Below are 6,708 nucleotides of genomic sequence, written 5' to 3'. Positions count from 1 at the left end.
ATATATATATATATATATATATATATATTTTAAATAAATATTTTTTATATATATAAAAAAAGTACATATATTTTTTTTCTTTTAAAAAATAATATATAAAAATAGTATGTGTGTGAGATTATTCTTTTAAAAAAAGATGATAATTTCTCATGTGGCAAGAACATGACACTGATTTGGCAATAACATGGCGTGTGTGTAGAGCACTCTCCGTTGTGAGAGTGGGATTACGATTTTGAGGTTGTATTTAATTCATTTGGAAGTTGTTAAATGGGTAAATAATTATAGTTAAATGGGTAAATAATTATAAGTTAAGTTAAAGTTCTAAAGTAAGTTTTGGCTACAAGTTCGGGGGGAGGATGTCTTTTCTCTCTAAATAATACTCCCTCCATATCTTTGACAATTTCTTTTCAAGAGTCAAATGATATGAACTTTGACCAATATTTTAAGAATTTATTTATTCATTATATTGATAGATATGAGAAAACTTGCAACCTATATTACTTTCGTTAATTTTGAAATTTTGAATTTTAATTTATAAAATTGTATTAATCTATCTAATTTTCTTTTAAAGTTAGTCTAGATTGACTCTCAAAAAATAAAATGTGACAATGACTTTGAAATGAAGAGAATATGTATTGTCAATATAAGAAATTTTTAGGTGATATGCATTATTTTTAAAATTAAAAATTTCACATTTTATAAAACAAACTTGCCTAAATATATCATTTTCCTAACGAAGGTTTAATAGTAACTTTTATACTAACAATGTGGGTAACCTAAACCCCTTTCACAATTTGCGTAGCGACTCCACTTTTTTTCTTCGTAAATTTAAGGAAAATGGATGTGAAATATGAATTGTTTCTCCGTCTAATTTTGATGGATTTAAGCTAGGGTAATTATTTGGTGGAATACATAGATAGCCTCCTAAATAGAACTATCAATACGGGTCAGGCCTGGCTGACCCATCAAAATGATGGGCTAAAAACACCAAGCTCACACCATTACTCTGTGGGCTTTAGGCCTCATGGGCCAGCCCATTTTTAAAAAAATAATATTTTATAATTTAATTTTAGAATGTTAATCAACAACAACAACAGCAAACCCAGTATATTCCCACAAAGTGGGGTCTGGGGAGGGTAGAGTGTACACAGTCCATACCACTATCATTAATTTTAGAATGTTAATAAACATAAATATTACCAAACAATATTACATAGTGTTAATACTTGTTAATCAAGTCTCCAACACCCCAAAAAATACTCTGAATAGCGAAATTAAATAACTTTTGACATGATATTCTTCGAACCAAATAAAAATACTAATAAGCAATCTAAATAGTTGCATATATTTGACTTACGGGCCGGTCCATGGGCTAGCCCAACCCAGATTTCTCAAGCCCCACGGGCCACGGGCTTATCCAGGCCGGGCTAAAAAGCCCTGTTCTTAAATAAGCTGCAAAAATGAAGCCCAACTCTATTAATTTACAGGCCAGATCAGGTCGGCCCAACGGGCCTGGCCCATATTAACGGGTCTGCTCCTAAAGTAAGCATTACTTTTCACTTATCACCTCAAATAAATTTTGTACATTTTAAACACTTAAACCGCTTAAAATTTAGGTTTTTAAATACTTTTTTAATAATCATCTAAAATTACAAAGTGTGTATTACATTAGGCTGACGTAACATGATGACTAATTAAAAGGTGACGCGCGATATTTGGATCTAGAATAATAATTAAAAATAAATTCTAAATAAAGAAAAAAGAAAACTTATTTTTCATCAAAATTTATCAATCAATCAATAAATAAAATTATTTTCTAACCCACCCCAACCTACCACAAAAAAAAGAGACTCATTTTGTGGAGGTTTTTAGATTTGTGTGAGTTTTTGACCAGTATAAAATAAATTATGGCGATTTTAAGAAAATGCTACAATAAATCATGCCTCAAGCATATCTATGGCGGCTTTGTAGAATCTTCACTACCAACCATCACAAAATAAATTTTTAATTTGCGACAATTCTAAAATCAATTTACAACAATTTATAACCTCCATAATACGATTTTAAAATTTTAATAACTTCAATATGTCATAATTTATAACCCACACAATATAGTTTCAATACCTTAAATAATTATTTTTGTTGCTTTTCCACTATCAATGAGTAGGCAGCTTTAGATGCTTATGGAGATATGACTTTGATAAAGATCTGCTTAGTGTGTGCTTTCTCGGAAGGTTTATAACCGTCATATTTTTTTTTAAAAGAAATTGTATGATACAGTTTATACTAAATACTATAATTTATAACATAAGCTAAACTTAATTGGAAGTATTCAAAGTACAAAATAACACAAATCTAAATTCATGTCAGACTTAAAATAATAAACTCTGCTTAATAACTTAAACTTTACAACAAGAACTCATACAATCTAAAGTTTCACATTAAATGTATAACTACTAAAAGATACTAAGGGCGTGTTTAGTACGAAGGAAAATGTTTTCTGTGAAAAATATTTTTCTAGAAAATATTTTCATAGAACAAAAGTTGGTTTCTTATTACTTATTTTCTTATGTTTGGTTGATGAGTGAAAACTATTTTTTTAAAAATATTTTTTAGTGTTTGGTTAGTGAATGAAAAAATTTCTTTCAAAAAATATATTTTAGTATTTAGCTAATGTTATAAATATATTACCATATATGGTGAATGTCTACTTTACCATATATAGTGAATGTCTATTTATGAAAAAATTAGAAATCCCAAGGTTAGTTTTCCCCTATAAATAAAGAGGTTTTTCTTCATTGTAATTAACTCATCAAGAATTCCTCAAGAGAAATAAAGAAGTCCCCTTTCTTCTCTCTCTATTCCTTCTTCTTTGTTTTATATTTCATAACACGTTATCAGCACGAGATCCTGTGAAACAATGTGAGATTATAAATCTAAAGGTAATTTCAAGGTTATTAATTCCTTATGTTATTTGTCTTTAGCTACTAATGATATAATTATTGTTGGATTTGAGAAAAAAAATAATTGGTTTGCAACCACTTATGCTTTAAATTTGTTCATGAAGAACAATATCGTTAAAAGATATGATGATGAATTTAAATCTCATCTCATTAAAAGGGTAAGACATTGAGTTTGAATCTCAATACACCATGCTGATGATATTATGATGGCTAAGGCAAAATAATGTATGCTTGTGAAAAGTCATGAGACATGTCCCGTTGAATATGCTCCATTCTCTTAAGTGAATGTGGTAGCAGTGCATAATATATCTGGAAGAAGACAAGTGATTGAATGTACGAATATAAGCATGAAGGGACAATACGATAATAATCATCAAAATTGATCATATTTTCACATGCTTATTATGACTATAAGATATATTAGAGAAAAATTCTTTAAATTATATGTATGCCTCGATTTGCTCTTGAAGTAGCAATATCATGAAAGAGGTTACAAGCTATCAAAATTTGATAGGCTTAAGGCACAATTATATTTCATTCCCAATGAATAAAAATTTTAATCGTTATAAGTATAGATCCATTCTCTAGGGCGAATGCGATAATATCTAGAAAAACTTATCGATACAAACATGTAGTTGGTTATGGTGGTATCATAACTCACCTCCGAAAGAGATAAAATAATTGAGAAGAGTTATTTTGAAATCTAATTCTAAAGTAGTAAATCTGAAAATTTATTCATGTAATTGTAAATCTGAAATTTACTAAATAAAAAAGTACATGTCATGGTAAACTTGGAGTTTACTAGTATAAAAGTTCATAAATTGACATGAATGATTGCGACATCTCAAAGATGTGCATAGCGAGTATCAAACATATATTGAAAAACTAGAAGATTCTTCAAGAATTGTTTATGTTGCTTCTTCTCGTGATAAGTTGGTTGGACCAACTAATGTTTGGATTTGATCCCTAAAAATTTGGAAAGTATAAAAAGTGAATATGGATCCGTTTACCTGTCATGTGATCTATTAAGATGTATCGATATAAGATGATCACATGTGAGTTTATTATCAACCTGCAGTTTGACATTCATAAAGTTGTTGCTCAATAAAATTGAGTGAAGAGCATAATTTTCAGATTGTGTAACCAAGATAATTCATCTTGATGATGATGGTTTGACATTGAATGCCTTCAATAAATAGCTAAATCATTGCTATTAAGAACAAAAACTTCATGTGTTGGTTTGAAATATTATATACAAAAATACTTTTATGAATCAAATTAATAAATTATGATTAATTCTCCCTCAAAATTGGTTCTAAGTCAGGAACCACATATTCTCCATCTAATAGTTTTGATGCGTGGTATACGATTAATAAATATACCATGGTGCACACAGATGGATTCTTCAAAGAAGATGAAGGATGTATGTTAGTTTTTCTAACATAAGGGGGAGATTATAAGCAGCTATAAAATATGTTAGGAATTATCATCAGATCCTCATTCAAAAGATAATTCAAGTCAAATACCAAAAGCATCTCATAGTTAAGCTATAAGTCCTCCTATTTTGTGTCCCTAAAGGATAAAATCTATGCATGCGTGAAACGTGGTAGACCAATCGATTTAAAATGAAATAATCCTTAAAAAGAAAAATGAGAAAATGATCATAATAAGAAGGTAATGTTCTCTTGAAAATCCTACGACATAACACTTAATGAAACCGTATATGAGGTTCAGGTACCTGAAAATAATGAAGTGATGAGATCTCAAAATGTTATGTCACATTGCAAATCGATACAAAATGATATATCATCAATAATATCCTACATACAATATTGGCACAATATTGTGAAAGATTATGAGGATTCAAATTCTATGTTTACTTAAGCATGCTGACGTACAAACATTTATCAAGTGACATGAAAGGATGCATCCTGGTAAGCATAAAACTTATTTGATTTGCAGTCTAGACACTTGAAGCTGCCACACATAAAATATTGAATATTATCACTTGACAAAATTTATATGAAAACTTTTTAAGGATTCAAAATGTTTGAAGCATATAAAAATTTCTGGAAAACTTATCTATAATCCTTATATTGCATAAATTTATAACTTGAAAATTATTGAAACTCTTGGAGAGTTTTCAAAAGTAATATATTATTTGCTGGAATGAGAAATATATCAAATTGAATTGGTTATATAACTTAGTGCAACTGATGTACTAATGTATCTTGTAACTAGTACAAGACCCGATATAGCCTTTCGATCAATTTATTGGCAAGGTATAGTTCTACTCCTACTAGGGGGCATCGAAATGAGATCAAACATATGTGCTTATTTTATTCTAAAGATTGTAGTCCTAATCTTGTTGGTTATGTTGGTGTTGGATACTTATCGGACTCATATAAAGCTCAATCTCAAATAAGTTATGTGTTCATATGTGACGGTACTGCCATATCTTGAAGATATATAAAGCAGCCTATCGTAGCCACCTCATTAAACCATGCTGAGATAATAGATACTCATGAAATAAGCCGAGAATGTGTATGGTTGAGGTCCTTGATATATCTCAGTCAACTTTATCCTTGTGGTTTGAAATGTGACAAAGTACTCACAATTTTATATGAAGATAATGCAACATACATAGCACAACATAAGGAAGGATTCATAAAAGGAGATAGAACAAAGCACACTTCATCAAAAGTTTTTATATATACACAAGCTCCAAAGGAATAGTGATATTAACGTGCAACAGATTCATTCAAGTGATAATGTGGCTGGTTTATTCACCAAGCTTCCTCCAATTGCAACTTTAAAGACGATGGTGCATAAGATCGGGATACAAAGGTTCAAGGATGTTCTCATTAGGGGGAGTTAATATGCGCTGTACTTTTTTTCCCTCACGATCGTCCCACTGAGTTTTTCTCGTAAGGTTTTTAATGAGGCAACCGAAATGCGTATTATTAGGGATGTGTACTCTTTTTCCTTCACTAGATTTTTTTTCCACTGAGTTTTTTCTATTAAGATTTTAATAAGGCACATTATCTATTAATTAGACATTCAAGGGGGAGTGTTATAAATATATTACCAACTTCAGGTAAGCCATTAGTTCTCATGCGATTCCTTCGGGTCTTAGGTGCGACCTTACGGAGCTTGTTTTGGCAGATACTCTCTTATAGTTATGTGTCCTGGTTTCCGAGTTCTAGTTCAAGGCAGGGCAGGACGGAACTCACGGGGGTTGAGGGGAGTCTACCATATATAGTGAATATCTAATTTACCATATATAGTGAATCTCTACTTATGGAAAAGTTAGAAACTTCAAGGTTAGTTTTTCCCTATAAATAAAGGGATTTTCCTTCATTGTAATTAACTCATCAAGAATTCCTCAAGAGAAATAAAGAAGTCGCCTCTCTTCTTCTTCTTCTTCTTCTTTACTTTATATTTCATAATAGCTAAAGAGTAGAAAATACATTTTATAAAACTATTATTTAACTTCAAAAAATACTTTTTTTAGGATGTGTTCAATATGGAGGATGAAAATATTTTTTAGAAAAATAAGTTGTTTTTTACTTATATTCTTGTATTTATTATGCAAGTAGGAAAATATTTTCTAAAAATATTTGTATATGTTTGATTAAAAAAATGAAAACGAATAGGTAAGACGGGTGGCGTAAGAATAAAAATTTAAGACTTTTTTAAAAGGGGAAGGTGGTTGGGAGGTGGGGGGGGGGGGGGGGGGGGGGGG

The sequence above is a fragment of the Capsicum annuum genome, chromosome 3, assembly GCF_002878395.1.
Source record: "Capsicum annuum cultivar UCD-10X-F1 chromosome 3, UCD10Xv1.1, whole genome shotgun sequence".
NCBI lineage: Eukaryota > Viridiplantae > Streptophyta > Magnoliopsida > Solanales > Solanaceae > Capsicum > Capsicum annuum.
Note: the sequence above shows the minus strand (reverse complement) of the source record.